The sequence below is a fragment of the Rhincodon typus genome, chromosome 5 (assembly GCF_021869965.1).
Source record: "Rhincodon typus isolate 14 chromosome 5, sRhiTyp1.1, whole genome shotgun sequence".
In the NCBI taxonomy this organism is placed as follows: domain Eukaryota; kingdom Metazoa; phylum Chordata; class Chondrichthyes; order Orectolobiformes; family Rhincodontidae; genus Rhincodon; species Rhincodon typus.
Genome location: NC_063336.1, coordinates 89,991,769 through 90,014,045, shown reverse-complemented (window position 1 = coordinate 90,014,045; position 22,277 = coordinate 89,991,769). Strand labels below are relative to the sequence as shown.

At 41.8% G+C, this 22,277-nt stretch overlaps 1 protein-coding gene across 1 annotated transcript in view; it reads right to left on the bottom strand.

Annotated features, from left to right (window-relative positions):
- The window catches only part of elovl5 (ELOVL fatty acid elongase 5), a 99,746-nt gene that overhangs the window by 56,965 nt on the left and 20,504 nt on the right, over positions 1-22,277 (bottom strand). The window lies entirely within an intron of this gene.

Genomic DNA, 22,277 nt, shown 5'->3' with positions numbered 1-22,277 from the left:
CAAGTTGGCCATTCAAATCTGTCCGACTTTCCATCTCCTCCACGGAGGCATCCAGAGCTACTGGTGAAAACTTTGAAGCCTGTTCCCTCCCATGCTATGCAGGTATAGTGGTATTATCACTGGCCTGTTAATCCAGAGACCCAGACCCCAGATGTTCTGGCGACCCAGGTTCAAAATCCACCATGGCAGATGGTGGAATTTGAATTCAATAATAATCTGGAATCAAGAGTCTAATGACGACCACGAATCCATTACCAATTGTCAGGAATAACCCGTCTAGTTCACTCGTGTCCCTTAGGGAAGGAAACTGTCCCCCTTACCTGGTCTAGCCTACTTGTGACTCCAGACCCACAGCAATGTGGTTGACTCTTGACTGCCCTCTGGGCAATCTGCCTTGCCAGCGATGCCCTCATCCCGTGATTGAATAAAAGAAAGACTAGATAGAACCATCTTGCGCAGTGTGGGTTAAGGGATTCATGGTGTTTAATGAGAACCAACGATCACACTCACATAGACTCTACTTTAATAAAAGGAACAACAATAATCTGTGAGTAAAAGACCTCTCAACCATAACAATAGTGGAAAGCCAGTAAGTGTGAATGTAAAAAGAAACTGTGAATGTGGGAACTTCAAATTAAAACAAAGAATACAACTAAGTTTTGAAAGAAAGATTGATTTAGATACGTATACAGCAGCCTTAAACCTTTGTCTTCCATTTGCTAACTGCCAGTTTCTACCAATTTCTATGGAAAATGTTAGTGTTCACGACAGTAATCTGGCAGAGTGAATCAGCTCCCCCATTATACACCGTGCCCAGTCTGCACCCCACTGATTTCAATGGATCCACAACAGTCAGATGTCCGCTGTATCAGGTTACCACCCAAACAGTGAATGCAAAAGTACTGTTCTAACAAATAGACGTAATTAACAGCGAAACTGCTATGAGATAGGAAATGAAATCAAAACCACAACAACAACAACAACAACGGTCAAAATCCAGTAGTGCAAGCAGCTAATATTTGGCTTCCAAGGAGACATCAAGGGATTGCAAACTGCAGGGTCAACTATGCCACAAATACACTTGCTAGACTCCTTTAGATCTTGGCTGGATCATAAGATGGAAGGAACGTAATCTATCTTGGGGAAGAGACGCACACTCATCCACCAACCCCGCTTCTGATTTGAAATAAACCATTTGTCAGACTCTAATAAAACAAGTGTGAAATCTACAGTTCAGACTTTGTCTAATTCAAGAGGCAGAGAAGGATTGTTGATGGCATATCTATACAATATTGCATTGTCTCTTAAGTGGATGCTGGCATTACTCATTTATTTTGTAAAGGGTTAACCCTTCCATTAAAACAAGGAACTGGGGCTTGTCATTCACCACTAGTAACTTCAAAGGTTATCATCATTAAGCACTGTCCAAATAAGAAAGCAAATCAGAAATAAAATGAATAGGGAAGGAAATTAATCTGCAAGTTATCTTTTAAATTCTATTTTGGTCTTTTTAATGCCTGCTTTTTAGAAGTCATTGCACTTCCGCTGTATCTATTGATTGTTAAAAGCAATCAAAAGAAGAGTTAGACAAACAAAGGCTTCTTTTGCTAATTTACAAATATCCTGCTTAGGTTTCAAACAACGGAAGTCACAAACTACGCAACGACAGAGCACAATATTATAAACTCTCAGGATTGCATAAATCACAGAAAAGACAACTATCTAACACTCTACTCTTTTAAACTGAAAGTAAAAAATCTCCCTCGACACTGTCTCCATCAAACTCTCCCAGGATAGGTACAGCACAAGATCTATATCATTCTCCCCTTACCAAATATATCAAACACCATCTACAAGTTTGCTGACGACACCACTGTACTAGAATGGCTATCTGACAATGACGAGTCAAACTACAGAAGGGAGATAGAGGGCTTGGTGACATAGTGCAATGAAAACAATCTGTCTCTCAACATCGGCAAAACTAAAGAACTGATCATTGACTTCAGAAAGAAAGGAGGAGAACACAGCCCCGTCTACATCAATGGAAGTGAAGTTCCTTGGAGTGACGATAACCGATAACCTGTCCTGGACTTCCCACATAGATGCAATAGTCAAGAAGGCACAACAATGACTTTACTTCCTCAGGAAATTTGGCATGTCCGTTAGGGCCCTCACCAACTTCTACAGATGCACCATTGAAAGCATATTGTCCAGATGCATAACAGCCTGGTATGGCAACTGCTCTGCCCAGGTCCGTAAGAAACTACAACAGGTGGTGTGCACAGCCCAGACCATCATGGAAGCCAACCTTCCATCTATTGACTCCATTTCTAAGGCTCGTTGCCGCAAAAAGGCTGCCAACATAATCAAAGACCCATTGCACCCTGGTGATGATCTCCTAGAACTGCTTCCGTCAAGCAGAAGATACCGAAGCATGAACACATGCATGAGCAGGTTCAGGAACAGCTTCTTTCTGGCCCTTATTAGAATGATGAATGGCCTCTCTAGCCTCAAATAACGCTGATCTTGCTAACATTGATCTCACCTAACGTGCGTCCTGTGCAATGTAACCTGTATGCCTCTGTCTAAGACTTCTTGATCTGTACGTCCTTTCCTTACTACGATCTGCCTGTACCGCTCATAAACAAAGCTTTTCACTGTATTTTGGTACACACGACAATAAGCCAATCAATCAATTCCATGAGGTGGGAGGTTCAAGTAGGGATCCACCTACTTGGAAATGACCTCTTTGCACAGGATTTTCACTCTGAGGGGTAGTGCCTGTCGCCCCTGGGAGGTTTGGAGTAATCCCAGAGGCTGGTGAGTGTCAGGGTTGACCAGTTAAAGGGTCTGCCCCGACCCTCTGCGACATCAGCTCGGTTTTATAACAGCCTGTTAATGCACTCTAGACCTCTCCCATCTCCCGTGCCTGCTCATATCCATCAGCCAACCCCACAGCCATTTAACCCATAGCCATGACGGGCAGGCCTCAGAAGCCATTTCAAACTGGAAACAAAATTCAAAGTCAGCCTAAGTCTGCAAAGATCTCAATCAGTAACTGCACATTGGGAACAACCATTTGCAACTGGAACCCTCTTGACAAATAATTTGTCTATAAACAAATAATAATTGAAATGCCATTTAAATTTTTGACTGCATTTGGCTGAAGGGCTGATTTGTGATGCAGAGTAACGTTAACAGCATGACTTCAATTCCTGCACCAGCTGAGGTTACCATAAAGGACTCTCCTTCTCAACCTCTCCCCTCACCCGTGCCGTGGTGGACTTCATGTTAAACCACCGTCAGTTGTCTCTCTCTCTCTCTCTCTCTAATAAGAAAGCAGCCCTATTGTTTGGTAAGACTATGGTAACTTTACCTTTTTAAATAAGACGATCGCAATCAAGTAACTGATGTAAAGAAAAAGAGCCTTACAGACCTTACGGGAAAAGGATGAAACTTCTTAAACTTGAATTCCTCTCTTCACAAATCACATCAAGTAATTTGACAGGACAGAAACAGGCATTCGGACAATTACTCCATGTCAGTGTTGACACAGCACGGGAGCCACTTCCCACTCTACATCAAAACATTCTATCTTTTACTTCCTACTTCTTTCCCATCTTGAACTTATAAACAAGAGATGTGGATATTTTATGGATAAATATCTAAGGTAAAGATGCATCTCATCTTTGCTAGGTGCCTCAACTGGTCCAAGTATCATATTCTAATTGATCCAAATTAGAAAAGTTGCTCCTTAACTCCTGAATGGATTTGTTGGAGACCATGTGCTGGATTTTCATGCAGTAAGACAACTCAAAAGACCCACCTGCCATTTCTGAAAGACTCCAATTTTGTTGGCAGGGTACAGGGCAGGGCAAGAGTCATGCAAGAGAAGCCATTGGAACTTAGTGCTGAGGCCCCATACTGGTGATTCCAAGAGATTTAACCTGCTGTGAGGAACTCACAAACCAACAGAATAGTCAAGAAAAGTTCCCAAGGGCAGACAACGTCTTTGTAAACTGTCATGATCTTAAGATTTTCAAATCTGCTCCCCTCTAAACCAAAAAATAATTATTAGCCATAGCTGTGAATGATTGCTAAATCGAAAATCTGCTGGGCTGCTTTGATTTACAAGCCAGCGATGGCATCATCTGCTGACATTTCCCAAAGGCCTATTGGTCAGGAATGCTTGACTGAGTTTCAAACACCACAATTATCTCAGCTAGGGTTCTAAGTTCACTGTATGATTGACAACTTAAAGACATTATTAAAAGATTAGAGGTATGAACAGAAGAGATTATCCATATAAGGAGATTAAAATCTTTGAAGCTTTCATGAATGTATTCATGAATGGGAATTTTTTTCACTATCAAGTCTCTTTGGAGAGAAATGCATTACATCTTATGTTTCACTTTCTTCATTCTATATGGCTTCTGAGGTCTTCTCACAATGGATATTAGGAAACCTGGCATAGAATTAGCATGGGGCTATAAGGGCAATGGAAGGGTAAAGGGTATTGAGTAGGGAAGGCCAGGGATCCGAAAATCTTCCAAAACATCAGGACTAAATCACAGAGCTGGGCCTTCTAACCAGCCTGGCTCAGCACACATCCACCCCCACATCATTTTTGCATCTATTACTAGCATCACCCCACACATGTACAATCTGTCCCAACCTCGCTGTAGAAACCTATTCATCAATTCAAGGCACTTTTGTCTCTGCAAGGTCCAGCAAGTCTGAAAATTAAGCCGCCTGCCTCAGCAGCCAAAGTCTAGTATAATCCTATATTTATGTGCCGTAGTTTTGGACACCCTCAGAACTAGAAACATCTTCCCTACCTACATTCTATTAATTCTTTTCTTGAAAGGGCCCAAGTGTGACTTGATAGGTATTGGTGTGGTTTTGCCTCCAGCAGGTATTTCACCTAATGCTTACAATGCTAACGTTATCTCCAGCAACATAAGAAACAAGGTGTGGATATTGTGATGTTGGAGAATCTAACAGACATTTATTACAACTATTACATACAAATATTCAATTTCTTAGGCACCCAAGTGTCTGGACTAACATTAAACTATTAGGTTCCAGCAGAGGAACAAGCCTAGTCGATTGTCTTGCTAAGGGACCCGAGATAAGATAATGTGAGACCTTTATACCTCAAGTCACATACTGCGGTACAGTGCTGATGTTGTGAGCATGAATCGTAAAAAAAACACTGATACTGACTGTGACATGTAACACAAAAATGTATAGCCTTTCAATTCTGGAGGCATCCCTGCAATTTTCTTCTTGGTACATTCTCCAGGTGTTTTCACATCCTTTTGTGTATGATGGAGGTCAGAACTCCACTCAATAATGCCACATAAACACGTTTCCACCTAAGTGGTTTGAATCATTTTATACTATCCGCTTTAGTGACCTTCCCTGGCAAGTTATTTCACAGATCTACAATCCTTTGGGTCAAAATGTTTCACGTGTTCTCCCTCCTTACAGTATTTATAATTTGCTATTTTAAACATGCTTTTGGCTTTGTGCCTTAAAAATAGCAGTAGCTATAACAGGCATGAGAAACATCCCAGGAAAAATATGAAGAAAGAAAGAGATCATCACACTACATACAGCTGGAAAGCAATATTCCAACAATAACAAATTTAATGTACAAGATCATAACAGTCAACACACCTGAGACAAGATTAAGCACAAACAGCACAAAACAGGACAACAGCTACTGCGTGAAGAGATTCAACAAAAGACGAATAGCTAATAGAAACCTAATTAAGTCCGAAATCAGTTCGGATCAGGGTGAGTATAACTAGTCATGAGGGACAAGTAAAGGTTTTAAAATGGGTTCTAGGCTTCCAACACGAGGGAATATTTTCATGGAGCTACAGAGTGTTATAAGTAATGAGTCACTAAGCAACTAATTTGAAAAAAAGAAACCTGCAATAATCGCGCTGAAATCATCTTTTAATTAACACACATAGTAGTAATCATTCGCATTGCATGCATGAACCAAGGTGCAGAACATGTCATTTGGAGCTCGAGATTGGCTGTTTTACTGTTTGTCCAAACTACACAGACAGGAGAAAACAGAGGATGGCCTTCCCCTGAGAAGAAAGGCATATCCATCACATATACAGACAGACAGACAGACACACACACACACACACACACACACACACACATACTTTTGCTGCAGATGAGATAATCACATGGGAGATCAGCACAGTCTCCACAAGCTGCCTTATTTGGAGTGACAGGAGGAAGAAGGTATCCAATTTCAAAAAAAAAGAGCCCAGTGAAGCAAAAACAACACTATCAATTCTCTGACGCTGTATTATATGGGTACAGCTATAAATGACGTTATGACCTTATACTTATACATGAGTGTTTGTGCCAGCTGCCTCACATTAGCTGAGGTTGCTATCATAGGGAGTCAGCTAATGTCAGTTCCACTGAATACATAGGAAGATAACTGTTAGCCTGAATTTAGCCAGTACTTTGCTGAAATGGCAGCATGAGAGACAGAGAATGAAGATATTCCTCACTCATTACGGCAAGTTAGTTTTCTCTGTTTATGTCAACAGATGAGAAAGATTACTCACAAGCTGTTCTTAGGAAGAAACAGAATTATGCTACAATAGTCCCTTCCATGCTTATCTGGCTCAGTTTTACTGAACCTAGTAATGTATTTTACTACTTAGAATTTGTTTCTCATGAAAAGAATACATCTGAAGCAAAGTGTACTATTCTTCACAGAGTAACAGAGACTCCACGCTGGGTGAGACGGGTCATGATAACAGCAGATAAAACACCAATGCACTTCACATGGGCACTTACAGATGTTAAGATGAGGAGGCCATAAACAGCACAAGATGCTAAAGGTTGTAATGACCGCAACGTTCCTAGATGCAGGATTATAACACAACTGCTCACTATGGCTGTTTGTTTACTTGAACCACTGGGAAAGTACTGCCATGGTAATAACGGTATGGTCAATGGCTATGTCCTTACCTTGTACCATTGTGTCTTACAGGAAAAGGTACAATCCCAAGATAAGTAAGTCACTTGAAGCATTTGTCAATTCAGGCACAAACACTTTGGTGGGAAAAGCAAGCTCATTTTGCATTCTTTCATGATTTGTAAGTGCATTTATCACCTGTGTCCTGAATTGTTCTTAAGCAGACCATACCATATTGTATCTAACATTCTTCATGTCCACCTTCCTGTGTTTTCCCATAACTCTTGATTCCCCTGCTGGTAAGAAAATATAGACAAAGACTCTACCCCCAGAGGTCTCTGCAGCAAGGTGGTGGTGAGCACCATCTTAAACCTTGTGGTTTATATAAATTCACACTGCTGATAGGAAGGCGGTTCCAAGTCACAGTGAAGGAACAGCGATATATTTAAAAGTCAGGGTGACATGGGGCTTGCAGCGGAATTTGCAGATGATGGTGCTCTCATCTATCTGCTGTACTTGTTCTTCTGATGGCTGTGGTCAGGGGTTTGGAAGGTACTGTTGACGGAGTCTGGGTGAGTTGCTGCAGTGCTAAGCGAATATGGGTCTAGCTGAACTATACCTCTGGCCTCGTGTGGGCTCTGGGGAGGATCTTCCATAAAAAGAGCAAATAACTTTCCTTGCTGCACTATACAATGCTGTCTGGATAGAGGGCAGAATCTAAGCGTTGGGGCGTGTTCACGCAACAGGATCTGCTTCCATTCTGCACTGCTGCTGAGTAGCACTATGGGGAAGAGCTTAGATGCTATGAACATCTCTCAGGCACCTTCCTATTGCTGCTGAGGTCCAGTTTTTAAAGTATGATTAAGATTGGTTTCAACGTCCTTGGAAACACAATGGGTCCCGCAATCGAGGAGGCAGTCCAAGACTTTTCAGGGCTACAAACTGTGTTTCACAGAAATAAGTCGCTGCAGCCTTCTCACCCATTAGAGCCTCAACAACAGTGTCCAAATATCAATTGGAGTCATGCAACCCCTTCAGAGCCACATGCATAACCTTCGACAGTACACCTTAATCCCCAGCAGAGCTTGAACATTCACAAGGGCTCACAAACACCACGTGAAAGATAGGACTCAGAGTATCCCAAATTTCAAACTTATGTGGAGCTCCTGGCAACTCTAAGCTGCATCTGCACAAAGCATGGTGGATGTAAATACTTGATGCACGAACAGCAAAACAGAAGTCACCGAGAACAGACCAAATGAAATATACAACAACTCAATGGCTGTGTCACAAGTAAGAATGTGGTATCACTGCAATGGATTCCACTACTCAGGATGAGGGTCCCTGGATAGAAGAGACAGGGGAGAAAATGCTCCTGTTGGAGGGAGGGCCACAAAGCAGAGAACACTGGCTTATGTTGAATGGCAAAAGAACCACAGGCAAGGTATGGAAAAACCTTTTTAAGCAGCAACTGGTCCAGGATCTGGAATTCGTTGCCTGAGAAGGTGAGGCAGATTCAATCATGGCTTTCAAAAGGGAAATTGAACCATTATATGAAAAGGAAAGATTTGCAGGGCTTTGGGGAAGAGGTGGGGGAGTGGGACTAGTTGATTTACAGAGAGTCAGTAGGGATACGATGGACCTGGTGGCCTCCTTCTGTGCTGCAATCATTCAATGATTCTTTGATTCCAGATAAAATTATCAGTTATAACCACCAAATGTAAAGTTATAACTGTTGCTTCATATATGTATCAGTCACATGAAAGAAAAATCTCAACTTAGATGCCATTATAAGTTTGGACACCAAAGCAGATGCGTTTGTAGATGCCCTGCAGGAAAGGCGTTGGCATCTGCACCCCATAGCTCCTGGCTAATTTAACAGCACAGTCTCTGGCTTCCCAGATCATCTCTGAGGAAGGAGCTAACCACTGCACAGTGGCTATAATATTGTACAAATAATAATTCCTTAATCTCAGCCAATGGCAAATGCTTGGCAAAACTGTCCATGCGGCTGGTGCTGCAGTCTAAAGGTTAGGCTATTACAATGGTCCAAGCATGAGCAAATGCATCTTTTTTTCTGGTGGTTACATGCACAAAGAACATTTAATAACACTGGAAAGTCTGATCCTTTCAAACATTAAGTGCATGTTAAAAATAATCAGCGTGTTGTTGAATAATTGGCCCCATGTCATAATACTGAGTCTCAGCTAGGAAATAGGTCAAGTGCACTCTGCAATGGGCTTCACTGTTATGGCTCTGGATCCCACTATTGTATGTCTGGATATATATATACTGGGTAATAAAGGGGCCTTCCAGATACAAGAGACAGTGTCAGCGCTGAGTCCAAGAGATACCTAGGGCAGGCCATAACTTTGTGTCTTGCAATAACCAGGTGATTTTCAGAAGAGACGCAGTCCTGATTTTGTTGCGTAACATTCTGTGATGCTTTGTTACGAGAGAAGAGAATTCTGTTCACATATCTAAGAATGCATGACTTTATCATTTATCTCAGCCTGATCCTCCACAGCAGCTTAACCATCACATAATACAGATACCAGGTTGAGACCAGAATCTCTGGTATAAACAGCAGTTTCAGGCTTGATCATCATGCAGTCACAGATTAGAGGTAGTATTCTTTCGCGATATTCATCAGCAACACTGCATTACTGATAAAAGCTGTGTCATACAGTCACAGAGGTGTACAGCACCGAAACAGACCCTTTGGTCTAACTCATCCATGCCAAACAGATCGTCTAAATTAATCTAGTCTCATTTGCCAGCATTTGGCCCATAACCCACTAAGCCCTTCCTATTCATGTACCCATTCAGATGCTTTTTAAATGTTGTAATTGTACCAGCCTCCACCACTACTTTGGCAGCTCATTCCATACATGCACCATGCTCGGAGAAAAAGTTGCCCCTTCGGTCCCTTTTAAATCTTTCCCCTCTCACCTTAAGCCTATGCCCTCTAGTTTTGGACTCCTCCCCCCTGGGGATAAGACCTTGTCTATTCACTGTATCCCTGTCCCTCATGATTTTATAAACCCTTATAAGGTCACCCTTTAACCTCTGACACTCCAGGGAAAATAGCCCCAGCCTATTCAGCCTCTTCCTGTAGCTCAAACTCTCCAACCCTGGCTACATCCTCGAAAATCTTTTCAGAACCCTTTAAAATGTAACAACTTGCACAAACAGTGAAAGCAGCAAGTGATAGATAGAGCTAAGCGATCCCACAACCAACAGATCAGATCTAAGCTCTGCAGTCCTGCCACATCCAGTCATGAATGGTGGTGGACAACTAGACAACTCACTGGAGGAGGAGGCTCCACAAATATCCCCATCTTCAATGATGGAAGAGCCCAGCACATCAGTGCAAATGCTAAGGCTGAAGCATTCGCAGCAATCTTCAGCCAGCAGTGCCGAGTGGATGATCCATCTCGGCCTCCTTCAGTGGTCCCCAGCATTACAGATACCAGTCTTCAGCCAATTCGATTCACTCCACGTGATATCAAGAAACGGTTGGAGACACTGGATACTACAAAGGCTACAGGCCCTGACAACATTCCAGCAATAGTACTGAGGATGTGTGCTCCAGAACTTGCCGCTCCCCTAGCTAAGCTGTTCCAGTGCAGTTATAATACTAATATCTACCCAACAATGTGGAAAATTGCCCAAGTATGTCCTGTACACAAAAAGCAGGACAAATCCAGCCTGGCCAATTACCACCCCATCAGTCTACTCTCGATCATCAGTAAAGTGATGGAAGGTATAATCAACAGTGCTATCAAGCAGCAGCTGCTCAGAGTCGCCCAGTTTGGGTTCTGCCAGGACCACTCAGCTCCTGATCTCATTACAGCCTTGGTTCAAACATGGACAAAAAGAGCGGAATTCCATAAGTGAGGTGAGAGTGACAGCCCTTGATATCAAGACTGCTTTCGACCAAGTATGGCATCATGGAGCCCTAGCAAAACTGGAATCAATGGGTATCAGAGGGCAAACGCTCCGGTGGTTGGAGTCATACCTGACACACAGGAAGATGATCGTGGTTGTTGGAGGTCAATCATCTCAGCTCCAGGACATCTCTGCAGGAGTTCCTCAGGGTAGTGTCCTAGGCCCAACCATCTTCAGCTGCTTCATCAATGACCTTCTCTCCATCATAAGGTCAGAAGTGGGGATCTTCGTCGATGATTGCACAATGTTCAGCACCATTCATGAGTCTTCAAATACAGAAGCAGTCCATGTTCACATGCAACAAGATCTGGACGATATCCGGGCTTGGGCTGACAAGTGGCAAGCGACATTCACGCCACACAAATGTCAGGCTATGACCATCACCAATAAGAGACAATCTAATCACCGTCCCTTGGCATTCAATGGTGTTGCCATCACTGACTCCCCCACTATCAACATCCTGGGGCTTATCATTGACCAGAAACTCAACTGAGCTCACCACATTAATACGGTGACTACAACAGTTGGCCAGAAGCTCGGAATACTGCGGTGAGTGACTCACCTCCTGACTACTCAAAGCCTGTCCTACAAGGCACAAGTCAGGAGTGTGATGGAATATTCCCCACTTGCCTGGATGAGTGCAGCCCCAACAACACTCAAGAAGCTTGACACCATCCAGGACAAAGCACCCCGCTTGATTGGCATTACATCCACAAGCATCCAATCCTTCCACCACCGATACTCAGTAGCAATAGTGTGTACTATCTACAAGATGCACTGCAGAAATTCACCAAAGATCCTTAGACAGCATCTTCCAAACCCACAACCACTTCCATCTCGAAGGACAAGGGCAGCAGACATATGGAAACACCACCACTTCTAAGTTCTCCACCAAGCCACTCACCATCCTGACTTGGAAATATATCGCTATTCCTTTAATGTCGCTGGGTCAAAATCCTGGAATTCCCTCTCTAATAGCATTGTGGGTCAACCCACAGCAGGAGGACTGCAGTGGTTCCAGAAGGTAGCTCACCACCACCTTCTCAAGGGCAACTAGGGATGGACAAGAAATGCTGGCCAGCCAGCCATGTCCATATCCCATAAATGAATAGAAAAAAATCCTTCCTCTAGCAAGAAGATTAGAACTGAATACAGTATTCCAAAGTGGCCTAACCAATGTCTTGTATAGCCTCAACATGACCTCCCAACTCTTATACTCAATGTGCTGACCAATAAAGGGAAACGCACCAAATGCCTTCTTCACTACCCTGTCTACTGTCAACTCACCTTCAAAACATTTCGACAAAGCATAAAACCAAGCCGCATACAAACTGAATTTGTGTGGCAGCCAAGGTTGAAATATTTTCAATGAATTTCCCCATAAACAATTTACTCCAGCTTTAATCTTTGCCCTCATGTCAACAGAAATTAATCTAGCAGGCTGCTTATTTTCTCCAGTCAAAACAAAACTACCTGAACATATAAAGATGTTTGTCTTACATGTATAATTTTCCCATGACAGTCCCCACATATTTTTCCCCATGGGTGTATGGACATTTGGGATGTCATTTTCGATTAATTGTGCACAGATTTGGTAAATTTATACAAATAAAAAGATTGGCGGCCTTTTTGTTTGCATGGAACTTTTAACCTGCAGCTGGGATCAAGTTCGCTTTTAAAAAAGACCCGGACTGAATCATCCTATCTGATCATAACAGACTCCAAGTAGATATGGACAGGCCAGTGGAGCAGACCAATAGCAGAGAAGTATGAGGAGAGTCATTAGGGTGGGAAGAACAGAGAGAGACAATACATCCGAAATGATGCAACTGTAAAGGAACTGCAAGAACATAAGTCTGGATTGTTTGTGTAAAAATCTCATAAGGCGGCAGGATAGGTTAGCAAAACAGATATAGGGATGCTGAGCTTTATAAATAAAGAGTAAAAAAGCCAGGACATTATGCTAAAGCGACGTAAAACCAGCTTACCCAGAGTACTGTGTTTAATTCAGGGTACCATGCTTTAAGTTTTGGAGAGGCTTCTGGGATAAGGGATTGCTGTAATGCAGATAGAGTGGAGATGATGGGATTGTTCTCCTTACAGAAAGGACGGCTAAGAGGAGATTTGACAAAGATGTCTAAAATAAAGGAGTTTCAATAGAGTAAATGAGAAGAAACTGTTTATAATCTGAAGGGTTGATAACCAGAGGGCACACACTGCAATTGAATAGCAAAAGAACCAAATATGACAGAAGGAAGAAACCTTTTTCTGTGACGAGTGAATTATAAAAAGTTTATAACAGCACAAGGAGCAGACTATTCCACCACTTTTATGTAGTGGGGTACTATTTATAATATTGGTCACCTTATTTGGGACAGAATGTAAAGTGTTGAAGGTATTTCAGAGGTTTACCAGACTAATACCCAGATTGGAAAACGCTGGACAGGCTGAGCTTATATCCACTGGTGTTTAGAAGAGACAATTTGATTGAAACATAGAACATACTGAGGGACAGGTCTGAATGTGGAGAAGATTTCATTTAATCATCATTAAAGCTGTAGCTGGTCACAGATTTCTGTCAATAATGGTTAACAGCTCAGAAAATAGAGTGATCTTTGAAGGTGGATAAGGTGAAAATAATTTGTTCATTGAAATAAAGAAATGCCAGAGAAAGGTTTCGCGCTGTTCTTCCAGGCGTTTACAGCAAATTTGCTCTAGTTTTTAAAAGCAGATGCATATGCCTTTTAATATTCACTTGTCAGTTGTCTGTGCTTGAGCAGGAGGTCAGCTCTTGAACTTGGATGTAAGTCGGACTTGTCAGACAGTAGGAAGTGGCTTCCCCAGGAACTTACGATCCCTCGTATCAAAGCTAATAGTGCAACATTGTACCGTCCAGTCAGCACTTGGCTAATATTCAAAATTTCTCTTCACAGCGTGATAATAGCATCTTGCTTCTGAGCCTTCTATAATGTGAGAGGAGCAGATAATTGAAACAATTGCAGGAACCCAGAGTACAGAGGGAAAGATTGATTATTGGCTTTTCTGAAATAGCCTCAGTGTAGATGTCTACATGTCTACAGACCATGGAGGTTGAAGAAATTAGGAGAGCTCACAAATGGCTTTTTAATCATAGGAATGATTAATGAGAGAGAGGTGAGGAAATTAGTACTCAGAATGGCATAGCTGATGTTAAGATAGAAGAAGAAATGAATGCTCAAAGGAGCAATGATCATGTTAATATTAACAAAATAGTGGAAGGCCCTATCATGGAGAGGACTGCTAGTTTTTGACCAGTGCAGACTCAATGGGCCGAAGTACCTTTTTCTGTGCTGCAGACCTGTATGATTCTATTATGTGGCTTTCAGAAGAAGTGAACGTGATAATAGTTTTGGGTCTGAGCGAAACATACAATGTAAGCATAGAGAAATGTGACTTAAAATTCATCTTATAGAGTCTTACAGCATGGAAACAGACCTTTCAGTCCAACTAGTCACAACGATCATGGTCCCAAACTAAACTAGTCCCGCTTGACTGCGTTTGGCCCATATTGCTCCAAACCTTTCCTAATCACGTACTTATCCAAATGTCTTTCGAATATTGTGACTGTACCCACATCCACCAGTTCCTCTGGCAGTTCATTCCACACACAAACTCTCTTGTTGCCCCTCATGTTCTTTTTAAAAACTTTCTTATCTCACCTTAAAAATGCTGCCCCTAGCTATGAAGGCCCCCACCCTTGGGAAAAGACCCTTGCTATTCACCTTATCTATGCCCCTCATGATTTTATAAACTTTTATAATGTCACCCCTCAACCTCCTATGTCTCCGTGAAAAACGTCCCAGCCTTTCCTTATAACTTAAACCCCTTCCCCCAACATTCCAGTAAATCTTTTCTGAACCCGCTCCAATTTAACAATATCCTTCCTGTAGCAGGGTGACCAAAACTGCACACAGTACTTCAGAAGAGGCCTCACCAACGTCCCATGACATGCTAACTCCTATACTCAAAGGTCTAAGCAATGAAGGCAAGTGTGCTAAACATCTTCTTATTCATCCTGTCTACCTGTGATGCAAATTTCAAAGAATGATGTACCTGAACCATTAGATCTCTCTGTTAAACAACACTACCCAAGGCCTTACCATTAATTGTGTAAGTCCTACATTTGTTTGTTTTACCAAAATGCAATACCTCGCATTTATCCAAATTAAACTCCATCTGCCATTCCTCAGCCCAGTGACCCAATTGATCAAGATCTCTCTGTATGTTAGATAACCTTGTTCACTGTTACTACAGTGACTTGTTTAAATAAATGACAAACAAAAGAGGACCCAGTTTCTGAAGAAGGGTCTAGGCCTGAAACGTCAGCTTTTCTGCTCCTCTGATGCTGCTTGGCCTGCTGTGTTCATCCAACTCTACACCTTGTTATCTCAGGACCCAGTACCGATTCCTGTGAAACACTCCTGGTCACAGGCCTGTAGTCCCAAAAAAAAATCTCCCACCACCATCCTCTGTCTCCTACCCATCAATCAATTCTGGATTCAATTGTCAAGCTCACCCTGAATCTAATGCGATAAACTGTACTAATAGTCTATCATGCGGAACCTTGTCAAAGGCTTTACTAAAGACCATGTAAACAACTTGAAGATCTACATTGGTGGGACCATTGGGAGCCACTCAAAACCTAAAATCCTTGAACTTGGTGTCAAAGCATTCTATATTCTATATTCTTCTCCCTCTCCCTGTCTCTCTCTCTCTCTCTCTCTCCAATCTACCAACTTCCCTTCAAGACTGTTCCTATCATTCCAGTCTCTTGTGTGCATTATTAACCAAGCTCCCCTAATACGACTTACCAATTAATAGCTATGCTTCTGTGAAGTACCTAGACGGTTCTCTATGCTGAAGGAGTTATCCAAATAAATGTAGGTGATTGCTTCAAAAATTAATTCAACATTTTTTACCTCACTTGAATGGCCATGGATCGACTGCACAAAACTGGTTTCAATTCAACAATAAATGACAAACTCAAGCTAACTGATGTAAAATATGTACAAAATGTTAAATTGATGCAGTAAGGAGTGCTGTATCAGGGTCAGGTCTAATGAATCTGAAGAACAAGTGTCATTATATACGTGTTGAGCAGGAAAAATCCGGCATTTACAATCGTAATGGTATCTCACCAACCAGAGCCACGTGATTAGGGAACAAAATTTGGAAAATTCCCCTTTTGTGAGTCAACATAATCCAGAAGGCCACAGTGTCCCAGATATATAAGACACACAATCTATTCCTGGACATAGTGATCTCCTTCCTAACCAGAAGCTGAGCCAGTTCTTGCTGGAAGATATGCAATGATTCAATATCCATTGCAGAAGCCAGCAAACATTTCTCTTAGAAACTTTATTACTTTGTACTGCTTCTGTTTAAACCTATTCAATACAGTCAACAATATTTACAGCTTGGCTTGAAATATACAATGCTTTTCCGTCTATCAGAATTGTCAACCCTAGTGAAGTGTACAGTATGAAGTATGGAAGTTTCAGTTCACAGGAGATGTGGGCCTGTTGCCATGCCGCTGTGAGCATGAACAAAGTGTTGGGAGGAAGCCCAAATTGTAACAATGCTTGGCAGTTAAAGTGGAACAACTATCACCTACAAACTAAAAGCATGCTGTTCTAACAGTTATCACATCATCAAAACTGAGATCTCACAATTTTGGGATTGGCTTGTCTAATTCTTAACTAAAACGAGCGTGCATAGCTATTACTAGAGTTAAATTTCTTGCTGGAAGAGTTGTTAGCAGGTATTAATATCAGTACCTGTAACATGAACACCATTAAGGCCTTTGCATAGATTTTATTTTCACAAAAACCCAATGAAACCCATAAATTCCAAAATGATAAAATAAACAATGAGACAAACCATGAAACAATAAACGTTATGGGTGATTGAGACACCTAGACTGGGGTACAAAATATCAGAAGAAGCAACAGGAAGGGTTCTGGAATTAGCATTCGTTCTTAAGAATAGGGAAAGTGCTAAAATGATTTATATTGCTGTTCTTGATAAATTACCTTGTCAGGGCGAGTGCATTTGAAGGGTAAATCCATCTCAATGCAGATGAGGGAGTTGGTCCAAAGATAAACTATGGTGCAATGTGGAGTATGCCAGTCCTGAACAGCAGAGTGGGTTCACCCAAGGTAGTTATTTCAAACTTAAAAGTTTTCAGAATACTTTGATAACCATAAAGCTCAGATTCTAGCAGTCAAATCTTTATTCAGTGTTATTACAAGGAAGATAAAGTATAAAAAAAAACAGGGGGTCTTATAACAGTACAAGGGCTGGAGTACTCTACTGTGTGCAGCTTTGCTCATCTGATTTGAGAGAGGTGTACTTGCATTGAAAGCAGTTCAAACAAGGTTCACTAGACTAATTCCTGGCATGAAGGGATTGTTGGACAAAGAAAGGTCGAGCAGGTTGGGGCTATATTATTTGGAGTTTAGAAGTATAGGAGTTGATCTTATTAAAACACTTAAGATTACATGGAGCTTAACACAGTAGATGCTGAGAGAATATTTTCTCACATAGAGGAATCTAGAACAAGAGGGCCACAATTTCAAACTTTGGGCTCTCCCCTTTAAGATGTGGATAGTGGGGAGTTTCTTCTCTGCGAGTTATTAACCTTTGGAATGCTCTTTCACACAGAGCAATGGAGGCTGCGACATCAAATATATTCAAGGATGAGTTAAATTTTTTTTAAATCAACAAGGCAGTCAAAGGTTATGGGTAGCAGACAGGAAAGTGGAGTTAAGCTGCACTTAAGACCAGCCACGATCTTATTGAATGGTGGAGCAGACTCAAGGAGACTACCTTATTTTCTACTGTTCTTATGCAAGTCTGGTAGAAGACTACTCTTTCAGCTAAACCAAGATTCTGCTAGATTTCATCTTTATCTACAATATAGGGAGTGAAATCTAGCTGGAAGGTGTATTTGCCTTTATCCTTTGGTTTCCAAAACAATAGGAGCCCTTTTCTTTCACAGGAGAACTTCCTTTTATAAAACTTTGCTCACACAGAAAGTGCACATCAAAGCATAAAATTGATATTCATGTCTAAAGATTTAGGAACAAGAGTAAGCCATTTAGCTCCACAAGTCTGTCCTACCTTTCAAATAAATCCTGGGTGATGTGCAACCTAACTCCATATATCGACCTTTGTTCCTTGTATCTTTGGTTGACAGAAGTCTAACAATGTGAGATTTAAAATTAACAACTGAACTTGAGTCAATTGCAGTTTGCAGAACAAGATTTAGTTCCAAATCTCTAGCGCCCTTTGAATCAAAAGTGTTACCTTGCTCATTCCTGAAGGATCTGGCCCTAATTATCAGACTACGCCCCTTACTCCTAGATTCTCCAACAAGCAAAAATAACTTTTCTCAATCTATCCTGTCTGTTCCCTTAACGTCTTCAATACCAAGTTCTGGGGAAAACAACCTGTTTTGGGGTTTCGGCCCAACAAGATATTTTACTTGATGTGGCAATGCTTCTGTTATCCCTTGTTAAATAAGAAACTATACATGGATATTGTAGAATCCAGCAGACATTTACGGTAGCTGATTATTCTATACAAACATTGCATTAACACACGTATTAATGTCTGGGCTAAAACTAAGCAATTAGGTTTATAGAAGCTTTCACGCTTCAAGTGATCCGAGTTAAGATAGAATCTGAGATCTTTATACCATCAAATCACATGCTCTGATACAGTGATAATATCATTAGCATGTCTCTTAATGGGACATATTTACCATAAGCCCTCTTGTGGTGCAATGGTAGTGTCCTTACACCTGGACTGGGAGGTCTGAATTCAAGTCCCACCTGCTCCAGAGGTGTATAATAACATTCCTCAACAGCTGGATTAAAACAAAAATAGGTAGACAAACAGACTGAATTTATTTAATTAGTCCTCATAGCTTAATTCTTGGGATGCCGTTTTCATTGTGATAAATTGACACCACACTCTCTCCCAGGCCAACATATCCTCTCTAAGGTCTGATGCCCAGAACAATTCATACCACTCCCTGTGTTTATAAGCAGGGCATTGTAGAGCTGAAGCATGACTTCTTCTACTCACTTTTATTTACATTTCTAGGCATAAAGACCACTATTCCATTAGTGTTTTATGGGTATATTCTAAACTGGTTCATGATCTTTTAATAATCTGTGTGGCTCAACACAGCAAAATTACAGCTGTACAGCAGCAAAAGTTTTGCTGACAATTAGGCCTTATTCTTTTCCGGATATTAATTCCTTCCTTCATTATCCATCAACTTTCTGTCTTGCCTACCCCCTTCAAAAACTGAGACACCCTGCTAGGTTCGCCAGAGCTGCTCCGTATCACCATGTGTAACCCTAGGCACTGAGCCAAACTCAAGTTCAATTTCCATGCTCAGCTGTCTGTCTTTGTCAGGGACCATGACCCTATCAGGGCTGTGAGAGTACCCACACCATTCAGACTTAAAGCACTGGGTCAGGGGCAATTAGAGATTATGTATAAATCCTGGCCCTGTCCACAATGGTCTCCACAAAAAGACTTCTTTTTTAAAAAATTGACAGCACGTCTTACAGAGTTACCAAACCCTAACTCGATGTAAAAGCAAAATACTGTTGGTGTTGGAGATGTAAAATAAAAGCAGAAAGTGTTGGAGAAACTCAGCAGATCTGGCTGCGTCGGTGGAGGGAGAGAAACAGTTAACATTTCAGGTCCATGATAAAGCTTCTCTTTAGATTTTTCCAAAGTTTTGAAGATTCTAGGTTTACAGAAGTCCACTACAAGTCACTTCAGTGAGTTGAGAGGTATTAAATGATGCATTTTGGATGCAAATACAAATTTGCACATTAAAAACTTACATTTTGAATGCATCTGAAAGATTACATGCCACAAATTCTGAGTTGAATAAAACAAACTGTTCATAACTACCATACTGTCTTGTAAAATGCAACAAAAAACATGCACAGCAAGTTACTTAATTGAAACACTGTGTGTACAATACAAAGTAACATCTATATAATTATCTATTTGAGCACAGCATGAACTGTGCTTTCTGACACATCATCTGGACTATACTGCAATCAAATTGGCAACACTGATTTGGAGGTCCATTGCAATTTTTGGCTGATGTAGGCAATGATAAGAGTCCAGATTTGGAGGAGTATGGATATCTTGGAGGATTGTAGGGCTGGAGGTGGTTACAGAGACAGGGAAGGGTGATGTCATTGAGGGATTTGAAAACAAGGACGAGAACTTGGAAAATGGGTTCTAGTTGTACAGTGGTAATGTTGGTACCTCTTGACCAACAGGTCCATGTTCAAGTCCCACCTCCTCTAGCTGTATGCTATAACACGTCTGAGCTGCTTGTCTTTCTATGGACAACACAGAGGCAGAGCTAGCACTGCTGCCTCACAGTGTAAGGGACCCGGGTTCAATCCAGCCTCAGGAGAACATCTGTGTGGAATTTGCACATTCTCCCCATGTCCGCGTGGGTTTCCTCGGGGTGCTCCAGTTTCCTCCCATAGTCCAAAGATGTGCAGTATGAGGGTGAACTGGCCATTTTCTAAATTGTCCCACACTGTCCAAGGATGTGAGGGTTAGGTGGATTAGCCATGGTAAATGCCAGGTTACAGGCCATGGGGTGGGAGCCTCTGTCTGGATGGGATGCTATTCACATGATGGGCGTACATTCGATGGACCAAATGGCTTCTTTCTGCATAGTCGGGATTCAATGATTCTAAAGTCAGGGCATTGCTTAATTGAAAGGCAATTAGGTCAGAAAGCAAAAGGGGTGAATGGGACTGGGTGCAGTTTAGGACACGGGGGTGGGGGGGCACAGGTGACCTCAGGTTTCCCTAAGATGGTAGGTTATGGAAGACCCTGCAGCTGATGGTGCAGTCACAATAGTCAATCTGCTGGCAATGAAGGCAGGGATGAGGGGGATCAGCAGCTGGTGAGCTGCGGCAGGGCATTACAGGCAACGTCATCCGGGTGGAAAGAGGCAGATTCAGTGATGATGACGATGATGATGTGGTCTTGTGGTCGGAAGGCCATCACGAAATGCAAATGCAACAGGCAAAACGACGATCAAAGCAGTGTAACCAGGAAGCGGGGCAGACTCGGGTTCTAAGGAAGGGAGTCCGAAGCAATTACAGAAGAGAATACCCAACTACATTCCCTTGTGGCAGCTGGACTTAAATATAAAACAGTAAAGGTGACCACCTAACCTCTGAGCTGTGGTGGTGTGCTGCAGTTCACTCGGAGTCTGCGGTTGCTGTGGCAACATATTCTTTTACATGCATGTAGTAGTCTGGAGCTACGGATAGTGATGGCAGAGACTGCAAATTCTTTTCCAGCGTACAGCTAACGAGGAATGTCTCCTCTCTGCTCTTAGCCACTGTTGACGAGTACTAGAAGGATTTTTATAGGTTGATACACAACCTCGTTTGACTGCATTTCGCACCCAGCCATGAAGTCTGAGCGTGGGGCTCGAAGCTGCACCTCAGAAACAGGGTCTCTCCCCACTCCCCAGAATTGTACATCTATTCTAATTCATCCCTAAAATGTTCTCCAAGTAACAAGGGATGGACACACAAGAAAAAAAAAAGAGGAGAAAGAAATCGCCCATGAAACTGAACTGTTTCATTTGGGATATTTTCCCCAGGAGACCGGACAAAAGCCTTGAGGCATATCCTAACTTTTAAAACTGCATCGTCTCAGGAGCAAGAAAATGCAACCATCCTGTTTCTGTTACCACAGAAGCTACAAGCAACCATCATCATAAAAGGGATCAACCCAAAATGCCATTCCCCTCTGATCCTTAAATATTCTTCACTCCCGTTCACAGATCCAGCCAATGAACAGATGACAGCAGCTCCTGCACTGCCATGTTCAAAGTGAACTGTTAACACAAAGTGAGTAGCTTTACATTGTTGTCTAAATGAATTATAAATGCAGTACCCAAAGCTGGTGATAGTGAATTTACTCCTGAAATATTGGAAAACTAACGGGTAAAAGTCATTATGAATGAAAGGCACATTAAATGGGGTTTAGTTTGTTACTACGTTCACCATTCATTGAATATTGTATGATTCTGCAGAAAGACCAATAACTTTAAAAAATATATTTGAATTTCCAATGACTGAAAAGGATCACAGAACGAGATTTCAACTTTTACTGTAACCAACATTTGTTAGTCGGAATTTTATACCTTAAACACAGGAAAGACTCCCTATTCTGTATGACTTATAACATGACTGACAATCACATGCCACCGTCCCTTAAGAGCACACTTTATTCTCCCTGACCCAGTCCAAAT